Source organism: Protopterus annectens, chromosome 12.part0 (genome assembly GCF_019279795.1).
Source record: "Protopterus annectens isolate FY-2018-M chromosome 12.part0, PAN1.0, whole genome shotgun sequence".
In the NCBI taxonomy this organism is placed as follows: Eukaryota; Metazoa; Chordata; order Ceratodontiformes; family Protopteridae; genus Protopterus; species Protopterus annectens.
In genome coordinates this window covers 181,974,894-181,989,820 of record NC_056746.1, presented here as the reverse complement: position 1 = coordinate 181,989,820, position 14,927 = coordinate 181,974,894, and the positions used below count along the sequence as shown (strand labels likewise).

The following is a 14,927-nucleotide window of genomic DNA, read 5'->3' as shown; positions in this document are numbered from 1 at the left end:
GGCATCCTGGGATACTATTGAAGCCCATCAAAGCTGTATTCTTGGCTTTAGAGAGCTCCTGTAAGACCTGGTCACAATCGATAGCTAGAAGGATTAGGTTAAATGGTATTTCTGAAGGGTGGTGAGGGAGTGAGAGAGGGGTAAACCTGGAGATAAATTTGTCAGCCAGATGATTTGCTATAAATCCCAGTTCCATGAATGAGGCTCCATTTGCCAACAGTTCAGCACACTGCTGTGTGCTACCTTTGAGGTTTCTGATATAGCTGAAGTAGGCTTTATGGTTTTCCATAGCCTGGGATGCTATCTTTACCTCACAGTTTGCTTTGCTGGATTTAATTAGTCCTCTTAGTTGTCTGCTCAGTTTGATGAGAGAGTTTTTATCAGTTTTTGTGTTACACATCCTAATTTTAGCTGTGGCTACTTGTTTTGTTATACAACCTGTTTAATTTTGAATTCCAACAGGGTGGCTTGTTTTTTAAGTTAGTTTTGGGCTTAATTCTGATAGGCACAGCCATCTCTCTGCAGTCACTGACATGGTTCTTCAGAGCTTCTGTGAATAATTTCACATAGGCTAGAAAATTTAAGAGGTTATTGCTTAATAAAGGGTCTATATTATAAGAACAAAGTTTTACAACTTCAATCACCATCACGAGCAAAGTTGTAAAACATCGAAACCAAAATAAAAAATGTAAAAATAAAAGAAAAACCTACCCTGCACCCCTCACACCCCCCCCCGCTATTTAAATATACCGACTCCGAGATCGCACTATGTTAAAGTAAAGGGAAGAATTCCCTATGGCAATCTCCATTCATGCTTGCAAGGTTTTAAATATTTGACCATTTGGTGTCACCAATATGGTGTTCGAATATTTAAAACTTCATTCTTATAATATAGACCCCCTTAATAAAAGGTACTTTGCACTGCCGTAGTTCCTAACTGTGACAAGATTTACTGGGGTTGCAGAATTGACTGTTATCTTGAAAGAAACTCCTTAGTGGTCTGTTCTTAGCAGAGAGGATGTAACACTGAGAGGATGCAGCTTTCTCCCATGCATGCAATTACCAGTTCAAGTATGTGTGTACCTCTGGTATGTGTTTGCACTATATGATCCAGGGTGTTTGTGTTTAAAATGTATAGGAATCTCTGTGTCTGTAAATTTGGTGTTGGATTTCCAGTTTATACAAGGATAATTAAAGTCCTCCATGAGTATGATATTTGGTTGAATGGTGAGAGTCTCCACTAGCTTTAAGTATGAGCTTTGGGTTTCATGGAACATAGAGGGTAACCTGTAGCTTGTTAGGATATGGTGTGGTACTTTCTCCATTGTCATAAAGGAACTCCGGCACATCATCCTGTTTGACCACCCTAGAGGTGTGCTTGTTACTGATGTAGATTGAGATGCCTCCACCTTTAGTCCATGCCTGTGCAGTTTCTGGTCTAACTGTGTGGAAGGCACCAAAGCCATGCACTGTTTAGATAATGTCTGTGACTTTAAACCATGTCTTAGTGATGGCAAAGATGTCTGCATTCTCTAGGGGGGGAGGAGACATTGGAGGGAGTGGAGCTTCTTGTTTAGACTCCTGACAATGAGCAGTTACACCTTTAGATTTTCTTGAGGAGATTTTGCTATGTTGGAAGTTTTGACAATTTGGCATTGCTTAAAAAAGGCTGTAAGGGGGAAGACAATGTTTAAGCCTATATTGAAAAGCCTAGAGGGGACAGGTACATACCACTCCTGGCGAAGCAATGTGGTGTGTTATCCATGTCTTCCAACACTGACAAATGTTGTACCTCGAATTATACCAGAAACTAAGGCAATTATTAGCCAGGCATCTTCTGTTCATATTGTGGCATCACCCTTGGAGAAGGTAAAATGCTGCTCAATGCTAAGCACATACCAGCTTTTAATACAAAGCCATGAGGCTCCATAAGGTCTCTCTTCATGTAGTCTAGGGAGGTACATATCAGGTCATTTACACCTACATGGACTTTACTGATTCATTCTGGTACCTGTAGTGCAATGACTTGAGTACATGCATAACTTGGTGGATTCTGGCCCTTGATAGGCAACTGACTGTTATTCTGTTCTTGTTCAACCTGGTGTGTAGGGCATCAGTATGTGATAAAATGGTGTCTCCTATAACTAGTGTCCTGGGTAGTATAGTGTCTTGTCTTATAGGCTTGGTAGTTGAGGCTTCTCTGGGTGACTGTATATGCAGTGTTAGGAGTTGTTTTTGTTAAGTGCTTTTGGAGTTTTTGAAGGAGAAATGCCAAGGAGGTGTTTTGGGTTTGGGAGATAACAGTTTAGTGCATCAGCATGAGAAGGTCTATCTGTGAGGTGGGTACTATGTGTGATGGGTGCAGTGTATGTCTCTGAGAACCAGATTGTTATTCTGTGTGCTTGTATGAGAGATTTTTGCCTCCAGAAACAGTGTGTCTGTACATCTCTTGCATACTGTATGTGTTTATTTCAGGATTAAGTGGATGTCAGTGAACATTAGACAATTGTTAAACTGCCAGAAGATACCCATGTCCACCAAACTGGCTGCAGAGAAATTAGGAAAGTGCATATCCATGATGTCAGGACTTTTACTGGGTGAGCTGCTAGGGTGTGGTACATCAGGGGTTAATAGTGAGCTGACTAAGGGCACTTTGGAGACTAGAGACTAGACTGGGGTATATAATATTAAATTCAAGGGTCAGTGCTCCTCAACATGCAAACTAGCTGCTGTATAGTACCCAACAAGCAAAGTAGTTGCCTTACACTCACCGAGTTACTGGTAACAGTTTCAGAGGTGGTTTTATAGGGAAACTTTGATTTCTAGGTGTCTGCATTTATAGAGGACAATAGTAAGCACTTCTACATGATGTGGAGTGCCATGCAAATTCACCATATTTATACAGGAAACTAGCTTCTAAGCCCTGTAGCCAATAAAACAAGTATACTTACAGCTTCTGTATGTGCTTCCCAACTGAAGATAGTTCAGGCCACCACCACATACTGCTACTAGGCTACTAGATGGAATATTCCAGTCATCTTAATGTGAAAATGCAAAAAAAGATTAACCACAAAACAACTTTAGCAAACTAGCTAGACAAAGCAATTTCAAGTCAATCATATAACAGCAAGACAGTTTGAGCAACTGTAGTAATTTCAGCCTTAAATGCAGATAAATGCACAAATAAAACATGAAATCATCAATCAGCTGGCCATCTATTACCTGTTTCTCACCTCTGGCTTGGGAAGTCAGTAAATACTTTAATCCTTTACTCCACTCTCAGTGTTATATCTGTCGCATAAGCAGTGAGTACAGTAGATCACAGGGCTATGTTTTGTGTCATAGAAAGACTTTTTTCCTTAGAAAGCTTCTCTGTTAATGTCTGTGTTTTATTTTGTACATATTTCTCCAAAATGTAGTCAGTTTTCCTTTAGTGCCTTACCCCACCAAGTGTCCTAGTTGGACAGGTGTGTAGGATTAAAGCCAAATGCCTTCTTGAAATCCAGACATGTATATCAGTAGTCATCCTGTCCCATCTGCAATTACCCCAATGTAGAATTGTATTAGGTTAGTTTGACATTCATTTTTTGTCGTAAATTCATGTTGGATCCTTTTCTGAAGGTTACTGTTCTGTAACAGTTGCTAAAAATATCATTGAGATAGTCTCCATGACCTGCCCCACCTCTGATGTCATGCAGATGTAAATTTAGTCCCCTTGAACACTTGTGGCTCACCAATCCCCTATTAAGCACCGACACCACCATACCTTCTTCAAGTCCTTCATTACCCTTCTTTCATCAGGAATGTACTAACAGGTCTGGGATAAATACATGAGCATCCCCCAGATATTTCAGGACCTTTGGTGAGGCAAGTGCCACCTTACTACCCTTTAAGCCTTGTCTTCCCTTAATGCCATTAGCTCCTTCCTCACCTTTGCTTGACTAATACTTTCTTGTTCACCTTTACTTTTCCCCAATCAATGCAGAACCATTTCTTCTTTTTCCTTTGTAAACATGCACATAAACTATTTCTTCATTGTCTTTACCTGCTACCTTGCTTTTTTTTTTTTTTTTTTTTGTATACCATCTGATCTTTCCTTAATTCATTTATCTCCATGCATATCTCTCTCGCTTTCTACCTGGTACCTTAAAATGCCCTCATAGTGTCTTTAATACATTTACCAATTGTTTTTTTACATTCTTGCCTTTGTCTTCTGACTTCCCAAGCTACCGTCTTCATTTTCTCCAATGGTCATCCCTATTCCATATCTGTGTCCTGGAGGCCATTTCCTTTATGTTTGTCTGACCACATTCTGCAGTTTTTTCTACTTTTCAGTAACTTGTAAGCTCCTTCTGCATACCCTTCAGCACAATGTCTAATATCCATCTATCCTTCCATTATCCTTTTTTACCATTTTCAACCCTGGGGTTGAGGTGTCACTTCACCAGTGACAATCATCTACAGCCAAGGTTTACACCACCAGCTGGCTATCCCTGCTGCTGCTGCTGTTGGTTTTCCATACCACATACTCACATGCACACTCACACCTATGGCCAATTTGGAGTACCCAGTCCACCTAGTGCATGTCTTTGGAATGTGGGAGGAAACTAGAGCACCTGGAGGAAACCCACATGCACACAGGAGGACATGCAGACTCCACACAGAAGACATGTCGGCTGAGAATCGAACTGGTGAACCTCTTGCAGTGAAGTAACAATGCAATCACTGCTTCAATCTGCCACCACCATATCTTCTGTTCCATTTCCCTGTGTCTACCACTTCATACTGCTTTAAGCCTTCTGGACTCAGTAGTCATCCAGTGTTATTTCCATTTTATCTGTAGATTCTGGGATAATCTTTCAGGTCCATAGAAAGCTTCCATTAATAGTCCATTTTCCTACCTTTCCATTTTATTATTCTTTCCTTAACTAACTCATCCTTCAGTCTGACTGCATTCAAGGTCTATACTTAGTGTCTCTCTGTATAATCTTTTCCATTACCTCAAACTGTCTGAAAACTGGCATTTATCTGCTGTTCTTCCTCTGACTTTTACTTCATTCTCTTCATCATCTGTTTTATTGTATTTAACCTTTCAAACAGTTGTCTCCAGGCATTCCTTTCATGCACTTTCTAATGGTCTTATATCATGATATTACCACATCCTGGCATGCTTCATTATTAGCTTATGCCTCTGTTGTTGCTTCTGGGTCTTTCTATCATAAATGCCTACAGATCTGCCATTTTCCTTATCAGGCTTCTAGCATTCCTGAATATCACTTTCCATCTGTTCTCCCTAGCTGCCTGCTCTCTGTGTTTTGATATCCTATCTATTCCTTTAGTTTGCTGCAGAAGTTTAAGACTATGTGTTGCCTACCCTAGACATGCAAAAGTCCTGTGTTTGAGTCCCAAGTCTTGCAATTGACAAGAGTATGAATCAGAACAAGCCCCTTTACTAGACATTGTTCTTACCCCTGAAAAGGGGAACTTGTGCAATGGCTTATCCTTTTAGAAAAATATTTTTCTTTGATTCAGTCCTGCCCCTTTTCTATAATTTTGCCAAAATGTTATCTTATTTTAAAGGAAATGCCATCTCAGAGGTCTCCTACCCAAGTCAAATGAGTGCATATGTTCCCATTTGTCTTGTTTTTTACTGTTTTCATATGTAAAGTATAGAGGAGACATTAACTGTTTATTCATTGGCTCATAGTTAAGTATTAGGCTGTTGTGGGCCATTTTAAGCCTAGCAAATTTCCATTTCAAAGGCGAGAGTCAAACCCTGTACCTTGTATATGCAAGATGAACACTTTAACCATCATGCCAATCCCCAAACCCACATTTGGGGAAATCACATGGGTAAATCCAACTGAAGAGCAATGGACGAGCCTCACAATGGGAAAACCACCTTCTTGGTCATGGTATTCCCCCTGCCTGATAGGACCCTGCCATTTAACATAACTAAAATACTTTTGCTTACTTACATGTACAAAAAACATAAGATCCCACTTAGGCTCCATTCCAGAATGATCTGATTTTTTTTTCTTTTTGTGGATAACCTCCCAGGCCATTTTGCCAGTTAATGCCAGTAAACCCCACCCTGTCATCCTCCCTCAAAATGTCTGAGTTCCTGGCCAAGCCCTTGAAAGTGAGAAGCACCTTTTTCTTTGTCTTAGGGTTAGCCCTCTTTGAAATGCTGTGTAATGTACTTACCATCTCCAACACTCTTGAGCTTCATGTCATTGTTTAGAGATTCACTGTTCCTTGTCACCAGAGGTTTGGACATGGATTTTGAAGTTTTCAGTATAATGTGGCTGATTTGAAAAGACAGATGTTCCCTGCTGTTACACCACAAGACAAAATCTATTGCTGGAATTTTGAGGGTCTCAAGGCACTGGCTTTGGGTTAAAGGTCGGGGGATATTGAGCAGGCTGCTCTGCTTCCCCTTGCACTTACTCTCATTATATTTAGCTCTTTCTCTTACTTGGCTGGCTTTGCTAGCTCTCATTCTACTTTTTTATGTGGGGGTTAATTTGCAGAGGCTTCTTCGTATTTGTTGACTGTGTGCTTTCCTTTAAGTAACCAATATTCTGCTTTGCATTGGTCCTTTTCTCAGTACAGACTGATATCCTGTATAACTTAACTAAAAATATTGAAGGCAGCAGGCAATCACATGCAGACTTGCAGGGGCAGAACAAATCTGCTCTCAGGACTTGAGTGGCTCCACCTGAGAGACACAAACAATTGTTGTTAACTGCACCAGTCTGCCTCTGGTGGTCTAGGAATTGCTTGTATCCACTGGTTACAGTGCTGGTGACAAAATGGCAGAGGAACAGAAATGCCAGCATGAGCTGGATTACACACAAGTTGCAATGCAAAGGAGGATTGCAAAATTTTGCAGCTGAGATTGTCTTAGTGAAATTATGAGAGGTAGTTTAAAGCCAAATAGTGTGTAACAGTTGGAAAAATGCATCTGTGGATGTGTGGGTTCCAGTAATGATTAAGGTGGTATTGTTCAGCTCCACTGACCTACTTAACCTTTCTAGTGCCTTGCAGTGTGAATCTTATGTGGGTATTGAATCCTCACCCATCTATATGTGGCATTCAATTTATCTTAGACAGCACTGTTGTGTGGCTCAAAAGTAGCAGGTGTATGAATCCCACTGCACTTAAAATCTAATGCATACTCAAGACTTGTTGTGTTTTATATTTAGTTAGTTTTGTCTGGGAGGAATAACACTTTAAGGTTTGATGACATCAAGCACGGAAGCTTGGAAAACAGTCTTGGCCTGGACATTTACAATACCATACATGAAGCTATAATCTCTTGCATCCTTTCAAGTTGATTTTGATTAATCAGAAGTTAATAAATATATACTTTTAACCAAGGAGGTAATGCTCTAGAAACCAAGAGGGCTTGCATACAATAAATGGCACAGTTGAAGCAGCAAGTAGTTTTTAATAAATCCAATTAATATATACTGCTGTTATAGAAACCTGCATGAGGCATGGTAGTCAAGCATTTTGGTGAATAAATTAGAAATGTAGTATACATACAAACTCTGATTTATATTGTTATCTTGAAATGATACCATCTTCCTTCATAGTGAGAAACTTCAGACTGTCACTAGCCTGGAACGTTTGTAAATTCACAACCACTAACAAGTATTATGTGGTCTGTGGTATTCTAAATAAATAAATAAATAAATCTATGGTATTCTAAATACCGCTGTAAATTTTAAATGACATATACAATATCTCCTGTAGCAAGTCGTATTGTATAACATTCAGTATAATAGGAATTCATAAAGCCTTTTTAATGGATCAGCTGTTTGGAACCCAATTCCACCAAATACAAGGAAACCTTTTTAATTGGCCTTAAAACTGAAGCCCATTGTAATATCTGCAGAGGTGCATGATGCCTTTTTCATGTCCATCCTTCAACCAGCTACAAACCTGATTTTTTTTATTTCTTATAGACAATCTTGTCTTGTTTATTAAATTTAAATCATGCCACCTCCTATCTCCTCCTCCATGTATGATCCTCCAGAGTCTTTATTCATTTCTCTGTTTCTAGTTTCTTTAATTAATAATTCTGCTCTTTTGATTTGCTTCTGTGTTACCAAAACACCTTGGATCTAGCCTGCTGATGTTTCATTTTTGTAAGATTTTACTTGATGAAGCTTGCTTCTTTTGTACTCTGAATCTCCACCTCTAATTACATTAATGTATAACACTATCAAACAAAGGAAGTATTTTCTGTGTTCTACTCGGCCTCCATCTCTCCATCTTTAAAGCCTTCCCAGGTCCCACATTTTGTGTACACCTCAGGATAACGTCCTGTATAAATCCAACAATATTCCTTTGAGTGCCATGTAGACCGTACAAGCCTACTTCTTAATTTGTTCTTTATGTCTTACCATCCCATTGATGAAGCCTGAGTTCCTGGTAAATTTGGGAACATCTGTTTGTTTTTGCTTTTTGTTTGTTTGTGGGACTTTCTTATCGCATAAAAGTCTGAAATACATGACTGCTGTTATTTAGCAGGTTTTGAATAAAATCACTGTAGGGGAGGTCTGATTAAAAACAATGCTTTAATAAGGATTATCATTTTAGTAACACGTACTTTACTTAGCAAAGGAAAACTGGATTTTTCATTTATTTCCTGCTACATTTTTTCCAAATAGTTCAGCTAATTGTATTGTTAAATAAGAATGTTCAGTTCCAATTTGCAATGAGATATATACACACACATATATATATATATATATATATATATATATATATATATATATGTGTGTGTGTGTGTGTGTGTGTGTGTGTGTGTGTATGTAATATATATGTATGTGTGTGTGTGTGTGTGTGTATGTATGTGTGTGTGTGTGTGTGTGTGTGTGTGTGTGTGTGTGTGTGTGTGTGTGTGTGTGTGTGTGAATGTGTATGGAGAGTTAAGATTATTTTGCTAGGTATCTCCACATGTAGCATAAAGGTTGATTTTGTTTTGTTGTAGACTATATAGTAATATAGTAAGATTGTAACAGCTGGTATTTTTTAATCAGACTATTTCCTGAAGGTTTCATAAAAATTGCATTAAATATTTTCCCCCATACTTATCATTGTCAAGTCATTGCTGAGACTGTGACACCAAATGAGATACAATACTCTCAAGCTAATTAGCTGGTATTTTAGCATATCTTTTTAACTCTGATTGCATTAAAGAGAGTGGTCTATGATTACTAGGTAGCAAGTTATCTTTACCTAGTTTAGGAGACAGTAAAATTTTACTACTGCAGTATTTTGGAGAAAGTGTACTTCTGTTCCTGGTTCTTTTAAAAGAAAAAGGATTACCAATTCCTTTCCCAGGAAGTCCAGTGAGATACCATTTCATCGAAATTCCTTTCATGCTTTTCACATGTCTATGGTTGATGTTTCTAACTGATACCGTCTCTGCTGAGTCCCACTGGTTAATTTCACTTTCTATTGGTAATTGTCCACTCTATTACTTAGAAGAATAATCTGCATACCAAAGGATTTTGGGTATTCTGTCTCATACTATCATTCATTCCTTTTGAGTCCCTAATTACATCTCTTGCTTGATCTTTTATGGCTGTCATAATAGTAATAATATCAGAAATTCTGTTCTGACATCTCTTCATTAAAATTTTTTGTTATAAAACTCTGTCGCCAAGAGGATTTTTCTTTTATTCTCAGCTGCCATGTGTTTCTGAATAGTCTAAATTCTGCATTTGTTGTTTGCAAAATTGTAGGCATGTAAGTAGTAGCTGGTCTCCATATTCCCCGGGTTACATTGATTCTCAGATTCTGCTATCTCTTTGTATGGAGTATGCTTTAGATAGAAGCTTCTATTTAGATTTGACTTTGGCCGTAAGTGGAACCTCCCTAAGTCTGTACTTAAAGTTATCCTAATTTGGAAAAAAGCTTTTTGCTATTCTTTAAAATCTCTCTAATGTTCTGCAAGTTATTTCCTAATTTTGTCGTCTATAGTATTGTCTTTTAACAGCAGAGGGTCAAATTTCTACCCTTTAGTTTGTGTGTGTGGTCTTAAATTGATTATTACCTACCAGATCTACACTTGTGTCATCTTACATAGAGCATGTTGGTATATGGGCATTAATAATCCTAAAAACAGGAATGTCAGGCTAACCTCTTGCAATAGCTGACTTTGGAGTGTGCATGTATAATTCTTCATATGTAGGTATTTTGTCCTCACACTGTCTACAGGATCAAAGAGCTAATGGAGGAAGAAACTGTGGGAATTTTATTTTTACCCTCAGGGTATCTATTCAGACATGGATCAATGAATGTATTAAAGTCCAGTTTGATCAGATCTGGACATTGGGTTGTAGTCATCAGTCTCATAAGAGCAAAAAACGTGGTTATTCAAACCATAAAAAGTATGTATTGTGAACTTCTCAGTTTTGCTTTGTTTTGAGTAAAGATAAAGTTCATCTAACATCAGAGTCTTTCCTTCACTGTACTCACCCTAGTAATTTGTGGCTCAAAGTTATTAGTCCTCTTTTTGCAGAGTTAATACTGCTGGTAATTCCCCATCATTACAATTTATTTAAAGAAAGTGATGTATGTTTATAATTTTGTTTCCTGTAATGAAACTGTTAGCTTTGTTTAATTTGTTGTAATAGAGCTTTTGTCTTAAGACACATACACTCTCACACACACACACACACACACATATATATATATATATATATATATATATATATATATATATATATATACTATACCCTGTATCATTCCATGAATTCCAGATTGCACATATAGTTGTATTTGTAATGGTTCTGCTTCTGCACAGGGATTGCTGTAAAGAATAATGATTAGTCTTTGGCACCACATTTGTGCATTCATATTATAAAATATATGAACTAAGAGAGGTATTTAAGAGAACAAATGCTAGAAAAGACACTAGGTATCATATATTCTCACACTGCAAAACCAGCCTACTGGACAAGCCTATTCCTCACACTCAGCTAAATTAGCAAATAGTAGCATCATTAGTCTCCATTATTTATCTAAAAGAGAAAAATGTAACATTAGTAAAGGTGAACCAGTGGAAAAATTAGAGCCTATAACCATTTTGTATGTATGTGAACAAAAAATGTTACTAGCCCACCAGCTGTTTCACAATGTATTGTATTGTTTAGGCAGTACTAATAATCTGAATAATTTTTGTGCAGAAGAATAAAAGCAAAGAAACAACATTTAAAACATTTTTGTAGAGATGAATATATAAAAAGTATCAACATTTAAACTATTGAAACAGACAGCATAAATCTTTAAATAAAAAAGCTCCTTCAAATTGACTACTCTATGCATATGTGCTTCTGCTATAACTATTAAACATGCTTCAGATATTGCATCTGTCCTCATTTTAATTGTCTCAGAGAAAATCTATATGTACTGCTCATGCTTTTTAAGTTTTCTGTTACATTTTATTTTTCATTAGGTATTTGCAATGTAATAGTGAGCATAGTGAGCACTTTGCATGTAAATAAACTCTCATCACCTTTTGTAACCGTGTTCAGTGATGGCATTTTGGCTTGGCTTGTTCCGTCCTCATGACCAAGGGTTGGTATTATTGCAGATTTGTCATAACATCTTGCCAGTGTTACCTATTACAAACTTTTGTAGTACAATGTGCCAGTCACTGGCCTAGCCACTGCCTTATAATATCCATTCACCTCCATCTTTGCCACTCTTTTGATCATCTTACTTTGTAAAATGAGGACTGGTAGCTTCCCCTCCCTGGTGATGTGGTTAAAGTACTTGAAATTTCATTGTACAGTAACTTTTACCATTTGTTGTGTTGATTGACTATTTCTTCCCGTTAGAGCCATTCTGTCTGTCCTATTTGGAAAATGTTTCAGTAGCCCTGTATCCCAAAAGTTTCAATCTTTTTAATGTCATCCTTTCTTTAAAGATCCAGCTATCACATACATAAAGAGTGGTAGGTCAGACTAGCATTTTTAAGATTCTAAGTTTTATGGCCTTGATCATACCATAATCCTTTCTTATCTGGACAGTCTAATCACTGACATAGCCAGAGCTAGCCTTACCTGAATTTGCTTACCCCAGTCATTATCTTGATTGATGTTAACACCAAGAAACTTGAAAACATGCTGACTTGCATGAGATATGTTCCATGTGTCAAAGGCTTCCTGTTATCAAGAAACCATCATAGATTTCATTCTCTTGTTTCAAGCGAATATTCTCCTGACACTTTATCCACCTTATACAGTAGCTGCTATAATTCTTCTGGTCATGTTGCAATGACAATATCATCATCATCCTAATTCAGAGTGTTAGTGTTTCAACGGTTTATTAATAATTATACAATGATCCCCCATTAATATTCCAAAATGTGCATGCTGATTGGCCAGCGCACCCGTTGTAAATCCCACAATATACCAATGGAAAAAGGTCCTGTCACCCGGACTTTTTTCCGTTGGTATAAAGTGTCCAAAACCTTTTTTTAATAAAAAAAAAAAAAAAAAAAAAATGAAACAGAGCAACGGAGACTTTCTTTTCTCCATTGCTTCCATTTCAAAGCATTGATCTACTGGGTATGTGTAGGAACGCAAGTCCCATATGCATGCGCAGTACATCAACATAAGGAAGCAGTATACCACCGGCGGAAGAACAGTAATCTGCCGTTATACAAAGACATTATTTAAGAAAAGTAAGCATTTTTTTCTTAAATAATGTCATTGTATAATAGCAATAACCAACTCCATGGTTGTGATATATTGAAATTTACCCACGGTTGGCTTTATTTAATCACTCGGGCTTCTCCCTCGTGATTAAACCATGCTAACTGTGGGTAAATCTTCAATATACCACACCACGTTGTCGGTTATTGCTTAAATGGAGCTCATCTGTAGTTTCTCATCCCCACATCATTTTCAACAGCTTGATAGGAATGACATAATTCAGACCTGGCCTGAATGGTGTCATTCCTCTCAAGCCTTTTTTAAAAAAAAGAGGAGGGCTTTTTAATGAATCTTTGATTGGCTGTTATGTATTTTAAAAGTTGTTCATAACTTTTGTATGTTGTCTGAAGAAGGTTTTCTTAAACCTGAAAGCGCTAACCTACTGCATTTTATTACCTACTGCATTTTATTAAACTACTATTTTTTTATCAGCCTGGTGGTCCGGATCGTCTGTTTTTGCTGTGAAGCTGACCTTAAGTGCGAAGTCTACATTTGTGTTTTTTGGCTATCCCTACATCATTGTGCAGACTAAAGAACAGGCCAAAGAACCTTGCTGAGATTCCGTCTTTGGAATGTTTCTGACAGAACATTCTCTGCACTGATAGATACACATTGATTTATATAAGGGTTTCTTTTGACCTCAAGTGGTGTTATTGTACATACCTATTTGATCTAGCATATTTCAGAGCTTAAACTAGTTCAAAGAGTGAAAAGATTTTTTATAGTCACTGAATGATATATATACAGGATTTGATTGTGCTGTTGCAGCTTTTCCATAATCATGCACAAGTTGAACGCTTGATCTCTTGTACCATCTCCTTTCCTGAAACCCATCTGCTCTTCTGGAAGCTCCCTTTCTGAAACGATAAAAATCAGTTAAGACTGACTTATAAAAGTAACATACCACCATGGCTGATCAGGGATTTTGCCTGTTGATCTTTCTAGTCTGATGCTGCTACTTTTTTCAAGGTCACTATAAAGACAGAGTGGTGCCAGATTTCTGACCAGTATCATGTGTGCAGTATCTTATTGCATAGATTGGTAAGGTACTTGACTGTACCACCTTCACCGACCTCAATTAACACAGCAGGAAGTTTATCAATGTCCATGATGCCTGCTGTGTTGGCTTAGAGGGATAAAGTTATGACTATGACTCAGGTGACCCAATTCTGACTAGGTGCTCAGGAAGACATTGGAGCTGCCATTGTGAAGGACAAGAATGATGATGCTTAACCCTGCTCACCTCTGTGGGGGGAGAGAAGTGAAGCACATGTACTTGTGAGCACACTGTCTGCACTAGAATCGTCAGTGGGGATGTTGGATCACATGTCTACAAAGGGAAGGCAGGACCAACTAATATCCTCCCATAGCCCCCATACATGCCCTCCCTTACATAATAATCTCTAAAGGGATATAGGATCATAGGACGTTACTAGGCTATTGCCCTGAGGCCCTTACAAGCCTAGCCAAGAATTTAGCCTATGTTCCGACAAGTCAGCACCCAATGCCCCTATCCAGCAGGGACACAGGAGGGATCCCAGGGGTATATTTTCTGTTTCCCATCCAGTTATCTAGGCTGCACTTAAAAAGGGATATAGATAACTTTGGCAATGAGAAATATCCCCCACTATGACTAGTTTGTCTTTTCATCAGTTGTGCATTCAAGCAAACACCACATGGATGCCTTAATGCCTAAACAAGCAGCAGTATCAGGAGAACATAAGATGCAATTAAAAGTTTAATCTTGTCAGGTCAGATGTGTGAAATTCAAGAGGTACAGTAGAGAGCCATGCAGTTCTGTGAGTAACCCAATCTTCCAAGGGGTGGCTACTAAATGAAATGTTATGACAGAGTTTATCTGATAATGTACATGCATCTGTTTGTGACATTTTAGTCAGTAACTAGTTGTGATCTTCTCTTTTGGGATCACTGTACTTATCTTTCAGGGTTAGTTGAAGATGTGAGAAGAGGGTCTTACCATCAGATGATATAAGTAAGACCATGCAAGGGGTAAAATGTGTAGACTAAGTCCCAAAGACACTCGGGATAGACACCTTTCAGATTTAAGATATTTTAAAAAAACATTGCGCAGTATTGTGTTTTGTAATTGCTGTGATTTCATTTAATATGTTTTGATTATATTACACTCAGCAATCCCATATCAGTCTACTAAATGAGATCTACCTG

At 37.9% G+C, this 14,927-nt stretch overlaps 1 protein-coding gene and 1 pseudogene across 1 annotated transcript in view; one reads left to right on the top strand and one right to left on the bottom strand.

The window, feature by feature from the left end:
• CASKIN1 (CASK interacting protein 1) overlaps window positions 1–14,927 on the top strand; it is a 1,590,276-nt gene that overhangs the window by 187,585 nt on the left and 1,387,764 nt on the right.
• LOC122817421 lies at window positions 5,759–5,939 on the bottom strand (annotated as a pseudogene).